Here is a 21088-nt window from a genome sequence, read left to right as displayed (position 1 = left end):
TGATAATACGCTTAAAATTTAAAAAGGACTATGGATGGTTATGATATTGGAGATGACATGAGAACTCAAATTTTGATTCGCTTGAACCTTGGAATCACCGATTAAATTTTTGATCCATTTAAAAAACCCCAAAAATAAACTTATACATTTGGAAATTCTTAATACGACGATCCCTTTGTTTTTGAATAATCATTTGAAGATTAGATTATTGAAAGTGTGATACGTCACTGAAGTATTGAAATGATCGATTATTCTCAAGATTTGAAATAACTAATGTGCCTGGACCCCAAAATGACTAAAATAACCTCGAATACTGAGATGACTTAATTACCTTTAAGACTGGGATTAAATGAATGTCGTTGGATAGACTATAGGAACATCGATGAACCTAAATGATGTACTGCCTCTAAAGGTTTGGAGCACGACCCAAGTAGTTGGACATTATGGGATACTATCACAATATGGAAATGAAATAAATACCAACAAAATACCTATTCGTATCCTTAAGAAATGGTCAAGGATGATTATGATATTAATCAGATCAGCCGGTGCAGTCAATAATAAGAAGTGAATAATAGTGAAGTATCACGGTCCAAATGATTGACAAGTATCGCAGTATTAGGATCTGTAGTTCGATTGGACTTGACATCCTAATGATTCAATGTATAATATTGAATATCACAAATCATTTCTCTATCTTTATTGAGTTAAATTATTAAGAATTCTCCAAGAACCAAAATGTATGAAATACCTCTGTTTGTTTGAATAATGGAATCATTCATGTCATAGTTGAGATATTAAGTAACTCTGATGCACAAGATTATGAATATCTTCTTGATCAACATGTAGCTCTGAAGAATATCTGGATCCTCTAGTGTGTTGCTTATGTGACATGTAAATATTTTACCTGTATTAACTGTGATTTTCTAAAATCACTGATTGTCTGGCTTATGAACTATGGCTATATGGTATATGTTATCTGGTTACATGTTTTCATTGGAAAATATTATAGTTTCTGATTTATGGATAATGGAATCTACTAGTTTATGAACTACGGTTACCTGAAATGTGTTATCTGGTTTCCTATTTTCATTGGAAAATATGATTGTTCCCTGATTTATGGATCAGGGAACTACTGGTTACTACTTGAACTATTTTATTGGGACATTATCTGGGTAGGTTAGAGTATGGAGGTTAAACTCTGATCAAGCTGGTAAATCCTTACAGACCTAAGGTGACCTTTGGGTAGGCTCCGAGGCCCCGATAAAATTTCTTAGGTAAGTTCTCAGGCCCCAAGGCACTCCCTTGGGTTAATTATGGGACTACATATGGTGCATAGATGGAGGGCAGCTATGTGATATATTGTACTATCACTCTTACGAGATTTTACTGGATCACAATCCTAATATTACAGTTTATTGTAAAATCTGATTTATACTGGATACTGTATGGGTAGGATTATGGAGTATGGAGGTTCACTCTGATCAAGCTGGTAAATCCTTACAGACATAAGGAGACACTTGGGAAGGCCTATAGGCCCCAAGGCATTCCCTTAGGGTGGCTCCTTTGTTGTGTGCTTAGGGTAACTCCTTATGGATGCAGTTATGGGGGAACTGCAAAATTGGTTGGAGGGTTCTACTATTGTTTTAAAAATATGTTTTAAACTGTTACTATTTAAAAAAAGATATGTACCTTTACATTGGTTTTGGTTGGAACATAGTAGACATCCTATTATGATCTCTTGAAAACTAGGTACTCTAAATGTTTCCTATGAACCGAAATCTTCATGGCTTTTAATCGATGAAATATCAGTGAAACCTGAGCTCATTATGAAAACCTGTAGACGATTGAGTCAATAAGGAAAATTTATGATGTTCTTTTTATCTGCATGTCCTTCAACATCACCTAGTAGTTCTGTATTATTGAACTTCCCAAAGATCATTCTTTTTCTCACCATTTCAGGTTAAAAGAATCAAACCAGTGTAGTTATCGACATCAATAAAGGAGTTCCACCAGCGTTCCTGTGGAGTACGGTGCATGTGTTTAGGGGGCATGTAGGTGATATTCTATTTTTAAATCCGAGTCCGAAACGTGTATGATTTTAATTCTGTTTGTAGTAAATGAATTGTTTTCTGACATTGTATTTTAAGTATAATTTGTTTTATGATTTTACATGTTTTAATATAAATTTTAAATTTTTTCGGGATTTTTACTGTGGGTCGCTCCGGTGGCCCTAATGTGACACCTCGGATCTGATCAGGTCACTCATATCGGTCTGTGGGTGCTACATTTACTGGTATCATAGCTTAGATTGAGTTGAGTTTTCTTGGTAGATCAGCAGGTCGAATTTCATAGGATGTCTGGTCAGTAAATGCCTCAAGACTATAACCGTACTTCTATAAGCCGAAACTCCAAGGTCGAGTCCCTCTTTATAACGAGCTAACCTAAGTTTTCTATCCGTTAAGGCTTGACCTATACATAAAGGAATGCAATAACGTTTTCCAAATTATGTAAAGTGTCTCACGAGTAATGTGAGAGTTTTTAATCCAAGAAATTCTGACCTGACTCCATAAATGAAACTGGGATATATTGCCGCTCTATAAACCTAACATCATAGCCAAGGTCGAATTGATTCCAACACGATAATTATGTTCAAATTCTTTTATTGGAATGGGGGATAGTTTTGATGAGAATGTACATTCAGTTGGTTAAAGATTAGTAGATGACTCGTACTTTTGTAAAAGCTACCTGAAGATATTGAAGAATTGATGAAACATTCGCTTATACATTTCTGTGACTTGAGTGAATTTCTAAGGCGAAATTCTTTTTAGGGGAGGAGAATTTTCACACCCCAATTTAGGGCCTAGATTTTATTAATTTAAAGTATCAAATTAAAGTCATAACAGGGAAAAATTGAGAACCAAATTGTAAATTTTTAAAAGTTACAACTCTATTTTGGAACTTATGGGAAGTTCAGGTACTTAACCCTGAATTTTACCATTTTTTATGGTAAGAGAAAAATAAACCCTTCCCATATTTGTTATTTAGATTAGAACCAAATCCCTAAAATGGGAAATCCCCAAATTATACAAAAATCTCCCCGTCACCCCTCTACCGTCGCTCAGGCTCCGATCAGCGGTGTTATACACCGCTGCCCGCATCCAATCCGTCGTTATCTGGCGACCAAAACTCGCTTGGTTCCAAGTCATGAACCATTTTCATTCGTCGTGAATTGATGTTCAATCGAATCAAGGATAAACCTTGCAACCGCCATGAATTCTCCACTTTCTAGTTGATTCCGTCGATGATGCAGCGCACCACCACTACTATTGGCTTCTCCGACATTGTGCGACGAAAACCCGGCAAGGACTATTGCCCTTCCATCGTGACACCATCGGCACCATTGGGGGTAAGTTCTGAATGATTTTAGGTGACTTTAGTGTAATGTTGCTGTGATTTTGGTTTGACAATGGCTAATTTAAGTGTGTAAGTGAGCTAGGAGTAAATCGACCATCCAAAATGACCTTTGTCATCGTTGCACACGCCGCCACGCACCGACAGTGCACGTGGGGCTCCTCCACCGGTCCGGGATGCTTTTGGAACTAGTCCAAACAAACGAGTCTGAATCGAGCGTTGACTTTGAGCGAAAAGTAATTTTTTTTGAAAAGTTCTATTTTATGTTTTTTGACGTCCTGAGTTCGAATCATAAGTCTGTTTTGCCAAATTCAAACTCGATAAGTTGTTTTTCAGTGTTTTACCTTCGGATTCAATTTGATTTCTCAATTAAGTTCAATTTCTGACATAAATTGGGTTGCTATGTATTCGAGGAATTATTAGACGTTGAATTCAAGTTATAGAGTGATCGAATGGAGTTTAAATGTTCAATCGGTGGAGAACGAGGATCAATGTAATACTTTACTACCTTTTGTGTGCTTTCCGGAACTTGTTGATAATCAGTAACTGCATCGATGAAATGTTTGGTCCTTTGGGTAAAATTAATTATTTTTTGCCTCGAACATAATTTCAGTTAAAAGATAATAAACTGTATAAGACTCAGATGACTCACATAAAAAACTGGAAGATCGATCGAAAATAATTACAAGTTAAATGATTCATTAATAAATGAATTGACTTCAAGATCCGTAAATTTTGATAAATTTCTTAAAGGTTAATTACCGAGAATATTTGGATAAGAAATTACCAAAAATAACCCTATGGGGTAAAATTACAAAAATGCCATTATACTGTAAAAGACAGACTTCCCCTGATGGTGAGAAATAACCCAAAAAGAACATACTTGACTAATTATCAGAAAAAGGTTCATATGTTTGGATTGATTTAAAATACTAAAATATCTTCGAGCTATGAAATAACTATAAAAACCTCTAATGATCAAATGAACAAAATACCCTAAACTCTAAAGGAACTAGAATACTTTGAAGCCTAATTTATCGGAAGTAATTCCACTGACATAATTGATTGGAATGATGACAATACGTATAATATGTAAAAAAGAATATAGATGGCTATGATATTGGAGATGTCCTGAGAACTCAAATTTTGATTCGCTTGAATCTTGGAATCACCGATTAAATTCTTGATCCATTTGAAAAACCCCAAAAATAAACTTCTACATTTGAAAATTCTTAATACAATGATCCCTTTATTTTTGAATAATCATTTGAAGATTACATTACTGAAAGTACGACACATCACTAAAGTATTAAAATGATAGATTATTCCCAAGTTTTGAAATAACTAATGTGCCTGGACCCCAAAATAACTAAAATAACCCTGAATACCGAGATGACCTAATTACCTTTAAGACTGGGATTAAGTGAATGTCGTTGGATAGACTATGAGAACATCGATGAACCTAAATGATGTACTGCATCTAAACGTTTGGAGCATACCCAGGTAGTCAGTTATTATGGGATACTATTACAACATGAAAATGAAATAAATACCAACATAATACATATTCGTCTCTTCAAGAACTGGTTAAGGATGATTTTGATATTGATCAGATCAGTTGGTGCAGTCAATAATAAGAAGTGAATAATAGTGAAGTATTTCGATCCGAATGATTGATAAGTATCGCAATATTAGGATATATAGTTCGATCTGACTTAAAATCTTGATGATTCAAAGTATAATCTAGAACACCACAAATCATTACTCTATCCTTATTGAGTTAAATAATTAAGAATTTTCCAGAAACCAAAATGTCTGAAATACCTCTGCTTGTTTGATTAATGGAATCATTCATGTCATACTTGAGATATTAAGTAACTCTGATGCACAAGATTATGAATACCTTCCTGATTACCAAGTAGCTCTGAAGAATATCTGGATCCTCTAGTGTGTTCCTTATGAAATACCCCTGTTTGTTTGAAATACCCGTTTTAAATGTGATTTTCTAAAATCACTAATTTCTGGCTTATGAACTATGGCTACATGGTATATGTTCTTTGGTTACTTGTTTTCACTGGAAAATATAATAGTTCTTGATATATGGATCATGAAATCTACTTGTTTATGAACTATGGTTACTTGAAATGTGTTATATGGTTTTCTGTTTCCACTGGAAAATATGAATGTTCCTGATTTATGGATAAAGAAATCTACTAATTGAAATGTTTTATTGGGACATTATCTGGGTAGGTTAGAGTATGGAGGTTCAGCTTTGATCAAGCTGGTAAATCCTTATAGACTTAAGGTGACCTTTGGGTAGGCTCTTAAGCCCCAAGGCACTCCATTGGGTTAATTATGGGACTACATATGGTGCACAGGTGGAGGGTAGTTATGTGATTTGTTTAATTATCACTCTTACGAGATTTTACTGGATTACGATCCTAATATTACAGTTTACTATAAAATCTGATTTATCTGGATATTATATGGGTAGGATTCTAAAGTATGGAGGTTTAACTCTGATCAAGCTGGTAAACCCTTACAGACCTAAGGAGACTCTTGGGTAGGCCCATAGGCCACAAGGCATTCCCTTAGGGTGGCTCCTTTGTTATGTGCTTAGGGTAAGTCTTTATGGATGCAGTTATGGGGGAACTGCATAAAGGTGATCGGTTGGAGGGTTCTACTATGATTTTAAAAATATGTTTTAAACTGTTATTGTTTTTAAAAAAAGAGTTTTGTACCTTTACACTAGTTTTGTTTAGAACACACCAGACATCCCATTCTGATCTCATGAAAACCTGGTACTCTGAATGTTTCCTATGAGCCGAAATCTTCATAGCTTTTACTCGATGAAATATCAGTGAAACTTCAGCTCATTTCGGAAACATGTAGACAACTAAGTTAATAAGGAAAATTTATGGTGTTCCTTTTATCTGCATGCCCTTCAGCATCACTTGGTAGTTGTGTATTATTGAGCTTCCCAAAGCTCACTCTTTTACTCACCATTTTAGGTTAAAAGAATCAAACCAATGCAGCTATGGACATCAGTAAAGGAGTTCCACCGGCGTTCATGCGGAGTATGGTGCATGTGTTTAGGGGGCTTGTAGGTGGTATTCTGTTTTCATATCCAAGTCCAAAACGTGTATGATTTTAATTATGTTTGTAGTATATGAATTGTTATCGCAATATTAGGATATGTAGTTCGATCGAACTTGAAATCCTGATGATTCAATGTATAATCTAGAATACCACAAATCATTACTCTATCCTTATTGAGTTAAATTATTAAGAATTATCCAGAAACCAAAATGTCTGAAATACCCCTATTTGTTTGAATAATGGAATCATTCATGTCATACTTGAGATATTAAGTAACTCTGATGCACAAGATTATGAATACCTTTCTGATTACCAAGTAGCTCTGAAGAATATCTGGATCCTCTAGTGCGTTCCTTATAAAATCCCCCTGTTTGTGTGAAATACCCGTTTTAAATGTGATTTTCTAAAATCACTGATTTTTGGCTTATGAACTATGGCTACATGGTATATGTTCTTTGGTTAGCTGTTTTTACTGGAAAATATAATAGTTCTTGATATATGGATCATGAAATCTACTGGTTTATGAACTATGGTTACTTGAAATCTGTTATATGGTTTTCTGTTTTCACTGGAAAATATGATTGTTCCTGATTTATGGATCTAGGAATCTACTAATTGAAATGTTTTTTTGGGACATTATCTGGGTAGGTTGGAGTATAGAGGTTCATCTTTGATCAAGCTGGTAATTCCTTACAGACCTAAGGTGACCTTTGGGTAGGCTCTCAAGCCCCAAGGCACTCCATTGGGTTAATTATGGGACTACATATGGTGTATGGGTGGAGGGCAGTTATGTGATTTATTTAATTATCACTCTTACAAGATTTTACTGGATCACAATCCTAATATTACAATTTACAGTAAAATCTGATTTATACTGGATACTATATGGGTAGGATTCTACAGTATGGAGGTTTAATTCTGATCAAGCTGGTAAATCCTTACAGACCTAATGAGACCCTTGGGTAGGCCCAAAGGCCGCAAGACATTCCCTTAGGGTGGCTCATTTGTCATGTGCTTAGGGTAAGTCCTTATGGATGCAGTTATGGGGGAACTGTATAAAGGTGATCGGTTGGAGGGTTCTACTATGATTTTAAAAATATGTTTTAAACTGTTACTATTTAAAAAAAAAAGAGATTTGTACCTTTACACTAGTTTTGGTTAGAACACACCAGGCATCCCATTCAGATCTTCTGAAAACCTGGTACTCTGAATGTTTCCTATGAGCCGAAATCTTCATAACTTTTACTCGATGAAATATCAGTGAAACCTCAGCTCATTTCGAAAACATGTAGACAACTAAGTTAATAAGGAAAATTTATGGTGTTCCTTTTATCAACATGTCCTTCAGCATCACTTGGTAGTTCTGTATTACTGAGCTTCCCAAAGCTCACTCTTTTACTCACCATTTCAGGTTATAAGAATCAAACCCGTGCAGCTATTGACATCAGTAAAGGAGTTCCACCGGCGTTCGTGCGGAGTATGGTGCATGTGTTTAGGGGGCATGTAGGTGGTATTATGTTTTCATATCCAACTCCGAAACGTGTATGATTTTAATTCTGTTTGTAGAATATGAATGGTTTTTGAACTTTTATTTTAAGTATAATTTGTTTTATGATTTTACACGTTTTAACAGAAATTTTAAATTTTTCTAGGGTTTTTACCGTGGGTTGCTCCGGTGGCCCTAATGTGACACCTCTTATCGGATTGGGTCTCTTGCATCGGTTTGTGGGTGTTACTTTTAATCATCCAGACTATTCAAAAAGATAATAATCTTCTCATTAACAGCATCCCCACAACTACAATTTGAACTAATCAATTATCACACTTACATTTGTATCAATTATATATGCACGAATCTTCATTTCTTTACCTCCTCTGTTGTGGGATTTGGTCCCTCTTTGGAAGCTTGAACTGCCGGAGGGACTCCACCATCGATGCAACTTCTACACTTCCCTTCTATCCATCCTTCGATATCATTTTCCCCATTTCCACCAAAATGCCTTCCACCACACACTCGAGCAATGATCCCTGGAACATCACCTAGGACAGTTATCATGGCCAACACTACAATCAGCGTCTCGATGGACCGATGAGAATACATACTCGATTCCCTCACTTTAGGTGGTGCCTCAAATATGGGCACGTATTGGTCAGGTAACTTTGTTTCAATAGCTACGGTGACAATGAAACTGAACTACATATTCATAAACTTTGTGTTCCAGTTTTGATGTACTTTGTAGAGTGAAAAGGCGAGCAAACTATGAAAAAAAGAAAGCAAAGTAGTGGATGGGAAAGAGTTGGAATATATAGTGGCACTATGTCCTTAGTGATATCTCATGCTAACGTTAAAGAATGGGATTCCAAAACTTTCCTTGTTGTTTAATACTTTGCCGACTACTGTAGAGGTAGGAATTTCCCTAGACACTTCACAGTTTAACTCCCCCTGGCCCCACTCATCAGTTTGTGTATATGCACAAGACAATAACATGCAAGAATCAGATAAATGAGTCACTTTCTTGGTGAAGCTCACATCTTGTGCAGGAAAGTAAAAAGTTGAACAGAACCGTAAAATCGACTTGACTCAATTGTTTGTGACTTGAGGTAGTGATGATTCGAAATCAATTCGAGTCCAAATTGGTGTTGATCTAAATCCGAATTGAACTCGAAAATTGTGGATCTGAACCCAACCTGCACCCAATCCAAGAACGACCTGAGCTCGAATTGAACGGATAATATGATACCAAACCTACACTACATCCGACTAAATGAACCTGAATCCAAGATTAACCTAGTAAATAATTGGCATTACCCAATTTGTTATCAACTTTACCTGTTATGAACCTGAATAATAATTGACTCAACCTATAAATGATCTGATTTGTTATTGAACTAATATGATATTTACTTGAGTTTAAGTTATAATCGATGAAGTTGTGTGGTTTTAAATTTATAATAAACTATGATAATTAATATGATTATTTTTTAAAAGTTAAAACAAATAGTTAGTTATAATAATTAAAGTATTAAATTTAATTTCTATATTATTTATAATCTTTATATTATAATTTAAATTATAATCATTAAATTAATTTTGTTAAATAATTTATTTATTAAACATGATTTTATTAGATTATATAAAATTAAGTTGAATATTTATAAATTTAATTTATTTTTATATAATAATTGATTAATAATTTAAATATAATTTAACTTAAAACTTTAATATATATATATATATATATATATATATATATATTTGTAAGATGAATTTTCTTTGAGATTAAAAATCTAAATAACATAACAAAGATATGTTCATTGAATATAGTAAACTCAATATAAATATAGTAATCCACATCATAAGTAAGACCAAATAGATAATTATATGTCCATTAAATAAAATCCATATATATATATATATATATATATATATATATATATATATATATATATAATAGAGTTCATTTTTATATATTAGAATTCATATACAAAAAATTTCATAAAACTTATTCATAACCTAATATACTTTTGAAATTAAAAAATTTAAAAAATTCTCCATTATTCTATGTTGTCGAATTTGGGAGAGGAAAAATGGGATGGGGCCTTGCTTTTACTCATTATTAGTGTCGTGATTTTTAAGGATTGCCAAGTAGAAAATCCATGTGAACAAGTTGCCAAGTTGTTTATATATATATATATATATATTCACAAGTATACATGAATGTCATACTTTATATAAATTATATTTTTTATTTTTATTTTTATTTTTCAAAAAATTAAATTATGATTTTTAAATGTTTTAATTTGATCTTTGCATGTTGTTTAATTTATTCATCGTACATATATTATATATAATATATAATATATTTATTATATATTTTTTTAATTTGATCTTTGCATGTTGTTTAATTTATTTAAATTATAGTTTGTAATTTCATGTTTAATCAATTTAGTCCTTAAAATTATATTACAATATCTAAAATTTTATACTTTTATTCCTTAACTTTTGAAATGAATGCAGTTCAGTCCATTTTTATATTATTTCAGCTTCACATTTTACAATTATTTCTATTTGATCCCTATGTGTTGTTTAATTTATTTAAATCTTAACTTGTAATTTCATATTTATTCAACTTAGTCCTTAAATATTTGTATATGAAATTGGCCGATACTTATTTTTATTTTTATAATGTACTTTAAACCCAATAAATTACATAATAAACTTAATTTCAAACTCTATAAATTATATCATAATCTCCAAACCCTATAAAGTTTTGTTCAACAACTTTTTAAATGAATCCAATTTTGTCCATTTTTATCAATTTCAACTTAACATTTTATAATTATTTTGATTTGATCTCTCATCCATATGTGTTGTTTAATATTTTTAATTTTAATTTGTAATTTCAAGTTTGTTCAATTTAGTCCTTAAAATTATATTTTTATTAAAATTGACCCATAATTATTTATATTTTTTGTAATTTACTCCAAATCATACACAATTACAAATTAAAATTCGTTGTTCATGAAAGGAGAAAAATAGTTAACCAAAAAATGACCCGACTTGAATTTTAGTTGTCAATGATGTGACCTGATCTGAACGAGATCCAACTTGAAGTCTATCCAAACCTGAATTAACCTGATATTTAATCGATTCAGACCTGAACCGTTTTAATTTGAACTGAAATCGATCTAAACTTAAATTAACCTGATCTGAATCCGAACTGAATCTGATATCAAATCAACCTAAAAATAACCCGATATGATTTGATTCGGACCCGATTTGATTCGAGTTGAACCATCAAATTAACCTAACACATCCTGTATACGATTTGATTTGACCTGAAAAATCCAAAGAAACCTAAACGATTACCTTATTTCACATGTGTAAATACAGGGTCATGGTCATAAAGACGGGCTTTGAGGATAAATATCTACAAAAAGAAAAATAACCTTTTCCATCATCACAAATAATATAGATTGTTTCTACCCCGTTGTAGATGAGTGTCACTCGATTGAGTTTAATTATCAAAATAATATGTAAAAGCATGTGATCATTTATTTATTTTATGGGTGGGAACAGTTTAGGTATTCTGCCTATTGTATAAAAGAAAAAAAAAGTCCTGATTCAGTTGATTAACGAGTTTCACTAGTGGATTGGATTACTTTTTTCTCTTTCAAGTTGGGTTTACACTCCTTAATTCATCCATCTAGTAATGGAGCATTAACACAACAAAGAGCTTTCTCCAAATAAGAAATTGGCTAGGCCCCCTACCTAGACACATTTCAAGTAGCGTTAATTCTTTGATTTATGGCAAATAAAAATAATCCATCTAAATATGAGAGAGTTCATGTTGTATTTTGTAATTTTAAATTTGATATTGAATCTTTATATTATTACTGATTTCAAATTCTTCCTTCACTATTAACGTTTATCTAATATTATTGTTAGTTGTTGAAGTGAAAATTATAAAAAGATAAAATCATTTTTCAATTCTTCATATTCATATATTTTATCCATTCAACGCTTAAATTTATAAAAATAAATAACTAATATAATTTTAAAAAATGAATTCAATAATAATACTAAAATCATTATAAATCAAATTACAAAAATAAAAATACTTAAAATGATAAAAAAACGATAAATTAAAATTTTACCAAATCATAGCAATTCTGAATTTTTAATAATTTTTATAATTTTCTTTGAAATAATTAATGAAAATATAAATTAAAAATATTTAAAATAATAAAAACAGTGAAAATATATAAATTCAATTCAAAATTTAAAATCTAGTATCAATTATCAGTTTGTCTAGTCGGATGAGAAACTAGATTCTTAAGTAAGGTTAGAGATTCAAAAAATTTTGATTTTTGTGACTGGAGTAAATCATGTTGAGATGATCACCCTTACCTCTATAATATTCGATCTAGATTAATCGATTAATAGATCAAATAAAATAGTTAACATAAAATTATATTTTTGGTACGATCTTGTGTGAAAAATGTGAAAAGACATAAAAGTCATATGTATAATTAATTGTTTTCAATAGAATTATGCATATCCCTGGTTTATATGCAGATGGTAATGTTTCATGTGTTATGTGTTATGTCACATGAATAAATGAATTTTTTAAGCATGGTTAACATAAACCCTAAATGAAAATGTATACTTAAAATATTATGAGGCTAATGTCACACTCCAAATTAGGGCCTAAAATTTTCTTAAAATTTTATTCCGATGATTAAATTGAAATTTTAATTAAATTCAGAAACCATAGTGAAATTTTGATTAAATTTAGATCCAAATTCAGAAAGTAACTAAAATTAGAGGACCTATGGGATAATTTTACCTTTTTTAAGGAATATATAACCCCCAAATCTAGAAAGTTTCTTCATTTGGAAACCATATTCTCTCTTTTCAACATTTCCTCTTTTAGTAGGAAGTCTTTAATCGACGTTTCATCGTCGACCTTTGTTCAATTTTTGACATCTCTCGCACCATCGTGTTCCTCGTGTCATCTCGAGTCCACCGGTGTTCATCTTGCCTCCGCTGCTGTTGACGTGTGAGGGGGTGAGGAAGATCAAGTTTCCGACGTTGCGAAATCAAGCTCTGAGTTGTTCACCGCTGTGAACTAAGCTTGGTAAGTGTCTCAAAACCCCTTAAAAAGCATATATGAACTTTTTTCTCTATTTTTTCGACCTCCGAAGACCCCACATGCACCCTCACGCATCGCCGCTACGCATGGGGAAGGTCCACCACCTGGTAGGCTTCTAAAAACTGTCCGAACCACTTCGCCTACCCGATCTGACCCGACTTGCTCCAACTCGAACCAAATCGATCAGCTGTTGACCTTTGACCTGTCGTTAACCATTTGACCGTTGATCACCGTAGACCTTTTTCTAAACCCTTTCATCTCGACGTTTCTCAACGTCATGAGTTCGATTTTGCATTCCGTTTTGTCAAATTCTGATTCGAAAGCCCTGAATCAATCCCGTTAATCTAAAAATGCTTAGTTTTTTTAGCATTTTTTCTTATTTATTTGAGATTTGATTATGAAATTGATTCGAGTATATATTTTTATGACGGTACTCATGTCTCATTCAACCGAGGGTCGTTTAGATCCAGTGCTTCGCGTCCTTCAGATCTGCACGATCCACGTCCTTCGAGAGTTACTCGTAGGTTTCTGTAAATTGTTTAAATAGTGATTATTATTATTCATATTAGGATTCCGATATAGATTTTATGATTCATAGGATCTAACCCTGCCGCTGATTGTGATCGGTAGACTCAGTAGTAGGCTTCCTTATAAGACTACTCAGATCGGTACACATGTGTTTCATGATGGTGTTACATTACTATTTTAAACTATTTATCTGAACTGTTTTAGATTTCTAATGATACTGAATATTTTTACGACACAATACCTAATTTTCTGAATATTGTTTATCTGATACCTAATTTACTGTAAATTTTTATATAATCTCTGGTTACTGTATTTATGTATCTGGTTTATGAGTATGAATTATTTTCACATTTTAATGGATTAAACTATCGTTTTCACTCGAATAATTGCATGTTTATCACTATCATTGGGGGTATTATTGGATGAAGAATATCAGGCCTAGTCTATGACTTGTAATACCTTACCGTTGGCTCCTCTACTTTGTGCACATGATAAGTCCTTACTGCAGGTCCTTATGATATATGTATAAAACCCTTATCGGGGTGTACATGTGGGTGTATGGTTATGTGAAACCTATACATTATGGTGTTTGAATAGGGGTAGTGTTCATATTTTTAAAATATGCTTGATGAATTGATTTTTACTGGAGTATTTTATCTGTATGTTTTTTACACCGTAAGGAGCATACTGGGCTTTATAGCTCATATTGTAAATTTTAACCTTTTCAGATAGTAACAAACCGTATATTAGTAGACTTGGCATCGGAGGATCGACTACTCCTATTTTTTTACCACTGTATATCTTTATATGCCTTTAGTTATACTTTGGTGACACATGTTTTTGCTATATCTTGGTATATCTATATTACCAGTATTTTGTTATGTATATGTTTTATATGGTTTAATATATATGTGTATATATATATGTTTATCGTATGAATCTTTTTAGGCTAATTTCATATTATACTATTATATGAATTTTAATGTTGTTTTAAATATGAAAAGAATTTTTGAATACGATATGTAACCACCTAAATTTGGTCAAAACGTCCAGGCTGGGTCTAGGGAATTACACTTAGTGGTATCAGAGCCATCGATATTAAACACTCAGACTGTGGATGAGTCCTAAAATATGGATTTTCGAGATATTTTTTATAGTTTCAAAAATTGTGTCACCTTATTTTATGAGTTTTAAATATAATCGAGATTCCTGATGCTAGTCTATCTTAGGTTCAAATTTTTTCTGTAGAGTCTTGTAGATTTATTCGATGAGTGCTTCTAGAGGTCGTAGGTCAGGCCGTAGTCATGGTTGAGGGTAAGTGACTCGATCTTCTGTTATGATAGATGATCCGATGTCACCTCATGATCCTACTGTTATGCATGCATATCTGTCTATTTCTCGTGATTATCCGGTTACAAATGCGACAGAACCTTCCGTCACCGAGGATGAGGACAATGACAAAGATGAGGATGCCATTAATAGAGTTATCTTTCGTATGTTCCGAAGAGTTGCTAGAGTCCTTGATAATATGTTTACTTTCGAGATTTCAAAGTCTTTAGTAGTTGTTGGAGTAGTTCCGTTAGAGGTCATTATTAGAGGACCACCGATTGACGCTGAGTATTGGTTAGATGTTACAGAGAGTATTATGGATGAGATAGATATGAGGCCTGAGCAGAAGTTAAAGGGGGCCCTAACTATGTTAAAGAAAAAGTGTTTTAGATGGTGGCAATATATTTCTGGTAGTATTATGGGGAATCAATTGACTTGGGATCTTTTTATGGCACATTTTCAGAGTGCTATATTAGAGAGATATTGTAACACCCGTATATATTAACTTTTAAACCTTTACTTGTTCAAAATAATGAAAAGTCCCTGTTAAAGAAAACTTACTATTATTCCAAAATAAACGTTTTTACACTTATAAGAGCATTTACAATTCAAATCGTTTATATGACATGCCAACTACATCTAAAAGAATAAAATACATATAAAACATTTCTTTTCTGATATGAACTTGGTAAGAAAGATGCTGACCTGTCTTGCTCCTCTCAGCTTCTATATTCACTTTCTGTAACCTGCGTGTGAAACATTCACACGCTAAGTCGATGACTTAGTGAGGCATAAAAAAAACACCTCTAATGAAATTCATATCCACTAATTATGCATGACTGTTTTATGCCATCAAATCATACAACTCACATACTTTTTCCATATAAAAATTACATACTTGTGCACATACATGTCATCATTTATATTTTTCTTACTCTTATACTATTATACTTCATATCTCTTATTTCTTGTTATATGATCTTTTACGTTCATATTCTATATCTTATAACCAATTCTTATATCATCATATAAGTCAATTATACTCATTCACATATACGTCAACATATATTCAGGTATATCTTGTAACAGCTGCAATCACCTATATCACACATATATCATGTCATACAATTCATATCACACATCATATACATATATTACATACATTATTTTCACAATTATCTCTTTATTAGCCCATGTACACATGTGAGAACTATAGATATGTGAGTCTATAGAGGTTGTGCACTAATGCTGTCACCACAGCTCGTATAAATTCCCACTAGGGGCACTGTATATTTGTCCCGAAGGACCACTATGTCCAAAAGAACCACTCCTTAAGAACCATACACATAATACAATGGACCAAATAAGTGTACCGAAGTACCATATATATGTTCCACAGAATTACATATATGTCTCGAATGACCATGTAGGGCCCTCGACTCTTGGCATGCCAACTATACCTCTAGCTCTCATGTCACACAACATGGGCATTAATCTTTACGTTATCATACATTCACATATACATATAGTCTCATTGTCGTATAAATCACATATTACATATCCATATAGACACATGGTTCACTTACGCGTAGAACATTTTCATATGATTCACATATAATTGTATTCTTTTTCATATAATCACATAGTCATATAGTATTTCATATAACATATACTTTCTCTTTCATATATCTCATGTTACATATCATATCTTGTGATCGTATAATCATGTTACTTATAATCACATAATTTCTACTCATAGGGTTCAACATCATTAAACTTAGTTCACTTTCCATATTATCATACATTTATATAATCTTATATGTCCTATCATTAACCTATAAACTTACTCATATACTCATATATATTATTTAATATAATTTGTATAATAATGCTCTATAATTGAATCATATACTGAGTTTACCTAAGTCTTCCTTTATAAAGTTTATACTACAAGTTCAAATAGTCTCATTCTATCCTATACATAGTTTATACATATCTTATGTCACTTCCCCTTTCACTCACATAAATAATCTATATACTAGTTTTATCCATTTATTTAGTTCAATTTCCATGACTTCTATAATACTCTTTTATAAAGTTTTTAATTCTTCACTTTATAACTCATAACCAATAGTCTCCTTTAAGTATATAAATCTTCCCTATATAACTTATGTGCCATTACTTATGTTTATGCCCTCAAAGTTATACTAAGAGTCTCTTAACCATTCTCGTGTAATCACTTATACCATATAATATTACTTATACTTGGTTATCTTATGTTCACACACACACACAAACACACACACACATATATCAATGGTTCATTAACTTATAGCTTATGTCACATGTTCATTTTATTCTTTATGTCTTTATCATATAACTTATTTCATGCTTTTCCATTATTACATAATAATGTTTTGCACAAATCATATATCATATACAAAGCATATCAATATCTTTAGTCATGTATACATACAATTAATGTTATACATATAATCACATATAGCACATATAATCATAACAACCACATAATCATGTTCATGAATTCATGCATATTACTCTAGGAAATAGACTTATCGCAAGTCTTATTTCCATTAAACACTACGGGTCACTAGTATGCAGTCACCTTGTCCTCACTACATTCCAATCCATTTTTATGGTTTCCCCTCTTTCGATTGAATCTTATCTTGATAATTGTTCCGAAACTTGTTCGTGCTCGATATTTACATAATCATGTACTGATACTTATCAGTATCCAATTGATATACTTTAATCTATCATTTCTTAGAATGGAAGAATGATTTATTCCATTTCCCATTGAAGTGCATCGATACATTCTACAGTGTATCGATGCATTCATTAACATGTGCATCGATACACTACCCATGCATCGATACACAAATCACCTTCGATGTTTTAATCTTAAGGGGGTGCATTGATGCACTCCTTATGCATCGATGCACTAATTGCATTCGATGTTTCCATTTTTAATGAGTGCATGGATGCATTTCCTATGCATCTATACAAATTGAATAATTTCTGGAAATACCCTTGATGCATCGGTGCACATTGAATGTGCATCGATGCACATAGCCCAGAAATGTCATTTTAGCACGAAAATCTCTTCAATTCTACTTAAACACTTCATATTTCATCTTCTACCATATTCTTAACTCTCATATACATACTTAAACTCATTTATACTCCTTTATCACCCTTTAAATCTCAAAATTCCTTTCTCCAAATGGAAATCAATAATCATACCAATTTTTCAATATGTGATAAATTCAATTCTATCACTTCATGTCTCTTAATTAAGTTGATGACAAGTCAAATTTATCTTCCAATTCGAGTAATGAACTCTATTCCAAGATTTCTTTTGAAAACTCTTAATCTTTAATCTCTCCTAACTCCACTATCCTTTGCTTTTAAGATGATTTAAGCTTTCTTTAAGCTTAATTATCATCTAATGATCATAAACAAACCTTGAAATCTATAAGAAATTAACTAACAAGAGGACTTACCTTTGCAACCTTGGTTCACGATGGAGAGAAAGAAGAAAGATGAAGAGAACTCTGGAACTTCCTTTTCCCTCTTCCCACGTGGTTTCCTTATCTTATAAGGGAAAATACAAATCTTCATTGACAAATGACCATTTTACCCTTTACTTTATTTAATAATTACTAACAATCCCTCAAAAATATTTATAAATAAGTCTCTGCGTTTTTATAATCTTTTGTAATCATACTTCAAAGTTTTAAAAATTTCATTTTAGTCACTAACCCTAATTTTGGGATATTACAAATCTCCCCTCCTTTTAAAAAAATTCGTTCTTGAATTTTAATTTTACATACCAATAAGAACATACCTTCTAATGTTCTCATGTTGCCTCCTTTACTTAACCTTTCCTTCCTTTAGTTTTCAACTTTTTTTCCTTTATACATTCATTTACGTCACTATCATATACACAGTAACCAGTAACCTCAATCCATTCATGTCTTTCTCTCATTCGATTCTGTATTTTCCTCTAACCTTTCTAAAATTCCATATAATGTCACTCATCACGTAGACATAAATCCATCTCTAATTACCTTATAACAATAACCAAACTCTATTTCCATCATGATTTGACCAAGAACTCAACCTTAAATCTTCTTTAAATATGATTAAACATACACTTTACGAAATTAAGCAATCTTTTCACATCACCTTACACACTTCTTTTACTTCTATATTAAACTTATCATATACACTTCCATATAACTTTTTATCATATCTGATCCATTAAACTCAATCCTTTTCATTTCCTTATTCTATTATTCCTTTATTCATTCAAAATCAAAATTTGTTTATACATAAATCATATATTTCCTTTCATGTTCACCTACTATTTTCCTATCACTTATACTCATCTCTGATTACCGATCTTTATCACCTTTTCATAACTTCGATAATTAATTTCATTTATACAAACTTCAATCTTTACCATCTCTTATACTTGTATTTTCCTTCCTTAAAGCTCCATACAATTACTTATCTCCTTATCTACATCAAAGTTATCTGATCAGAATACATAACTATATATAGATCTACATCACAATTGATTAACTCAACTTTATATTTTCTTCCAATCTTATAACTCTATCTCCTTTACTCTGAAAGTTAGTCAATAACAACTGTTCAATCTAGGGCAAAGGTCCTAATCAACCAATCATATACCTAATTTCCAATCAAAATTATTTCAAAATTAATTTGCTTAACTTATCAAATTCACCTCTATTCTCATATATCATGTAATTTCTGCTGTTCAAACTCAACATTTTGACTTCCTTTGTCTTATAAACTGATCACTGATGTATTCATTCTTAAACTCTTCTTATCAATCTTTAACTTTACACAACTATACAAATTCCCACTTCCTTCACTATCTCACATTACTAAGATCCAACTATACAACTGTATCCATATCCACTTTTTGTTTGATTATTTTAACCTGTCAATATCTTAAAATCTTTCAACTCCAATACAGTTTTCATCACATAATCTAGTTATCCAACTCCAACTCTTTCCATCTAAAATGCAACCTCTTATCATATCTACACTTTTGCTTATACACATCACTATTCATTTGTTTCAAGTCATAAACTCTGGCTTTCTATATCTTATACGCTTATCATTGATGCACTTATTCTTGAACTTTTCTACAAATTCTAACCACATCATTAGATCTTTTATCTTGCTTATGGTGACACTTGTTTACCATATTCTATCGTATCCATGAAATAATAAGAATACTTCACAACACTTTTCTGATTCAAACCTGTGAAAACCTTCTATCACTATTTTAATATGATTTCAACTTCTGAAATCAATCTTTGATATTACGAGGCATTTCCTGATGTGTTCACTCTTCATCCTTCCTGGCCAGGGCAGGTGAATTACTATCACAATCAGATTTACCTCTCACTTCATTTTAAAACTATTGCAATCAGATGTCTACTATATCATACTATTCTTATTCTATTAGCAAGACAGAATACTCCTTACACTTATCAGATAAGAAATTATTGACTTTGTGTTGACATGTACACATTTTAAATCTCATTTAACTTCGATTTAAGCCTAGAATCAGCTAAACCTTAGCTCTGATACCATTTAATTAACACCCCAACCCGTATCCAACCCGTATCTGAGTCTGAGGTGTCATATCAACTTTTAAACCTTTACTTGTTCAAAATAATGAAAGATCCTGTTAAAGAAAACTTACTATTATTTCAAAATAAAAGTTTTCACACTTATTAGAGCATTTACAATTCAAATCATTTATATGACATGTCAACTACATCTAAAAGAATAAAATACATATAAATTTTTTTTTTCTGATCTGAACTTGGTAAGAAAGATGCTGACCTGTCTTGCTCCTCTCAGTTTCTATATTCACTTTCTGTAATCTGCGTGTGAAACATTCACACGCTAAGTCGATGACTTAGTGAGGCATAAAAAAACACCTCTAATGAAATTCATATCCACTAATCATTCATGACTATTTTATGCCATCAAAT

Source organism: Hibiscus syriacus, unplaced genomic scaffold, assembly GCF_006381635.1.
Source record: "Hibiscus syriacus cultivar Baekdansim isolate YM2019G1 unplaced genomic scaffold, ASM638163v2 tig00110528_pilon, whole genome shotgun sequence".
Lineage (NCBI taxonomy): Eukaryota > Viridiplantae > Streptophyta > Magnoliopsida > Malvales > Malvaceae > Hibiscus > Hibiscus syriacus.
This window is presented reverse-complemented; position numbering follows the sequence as displayed.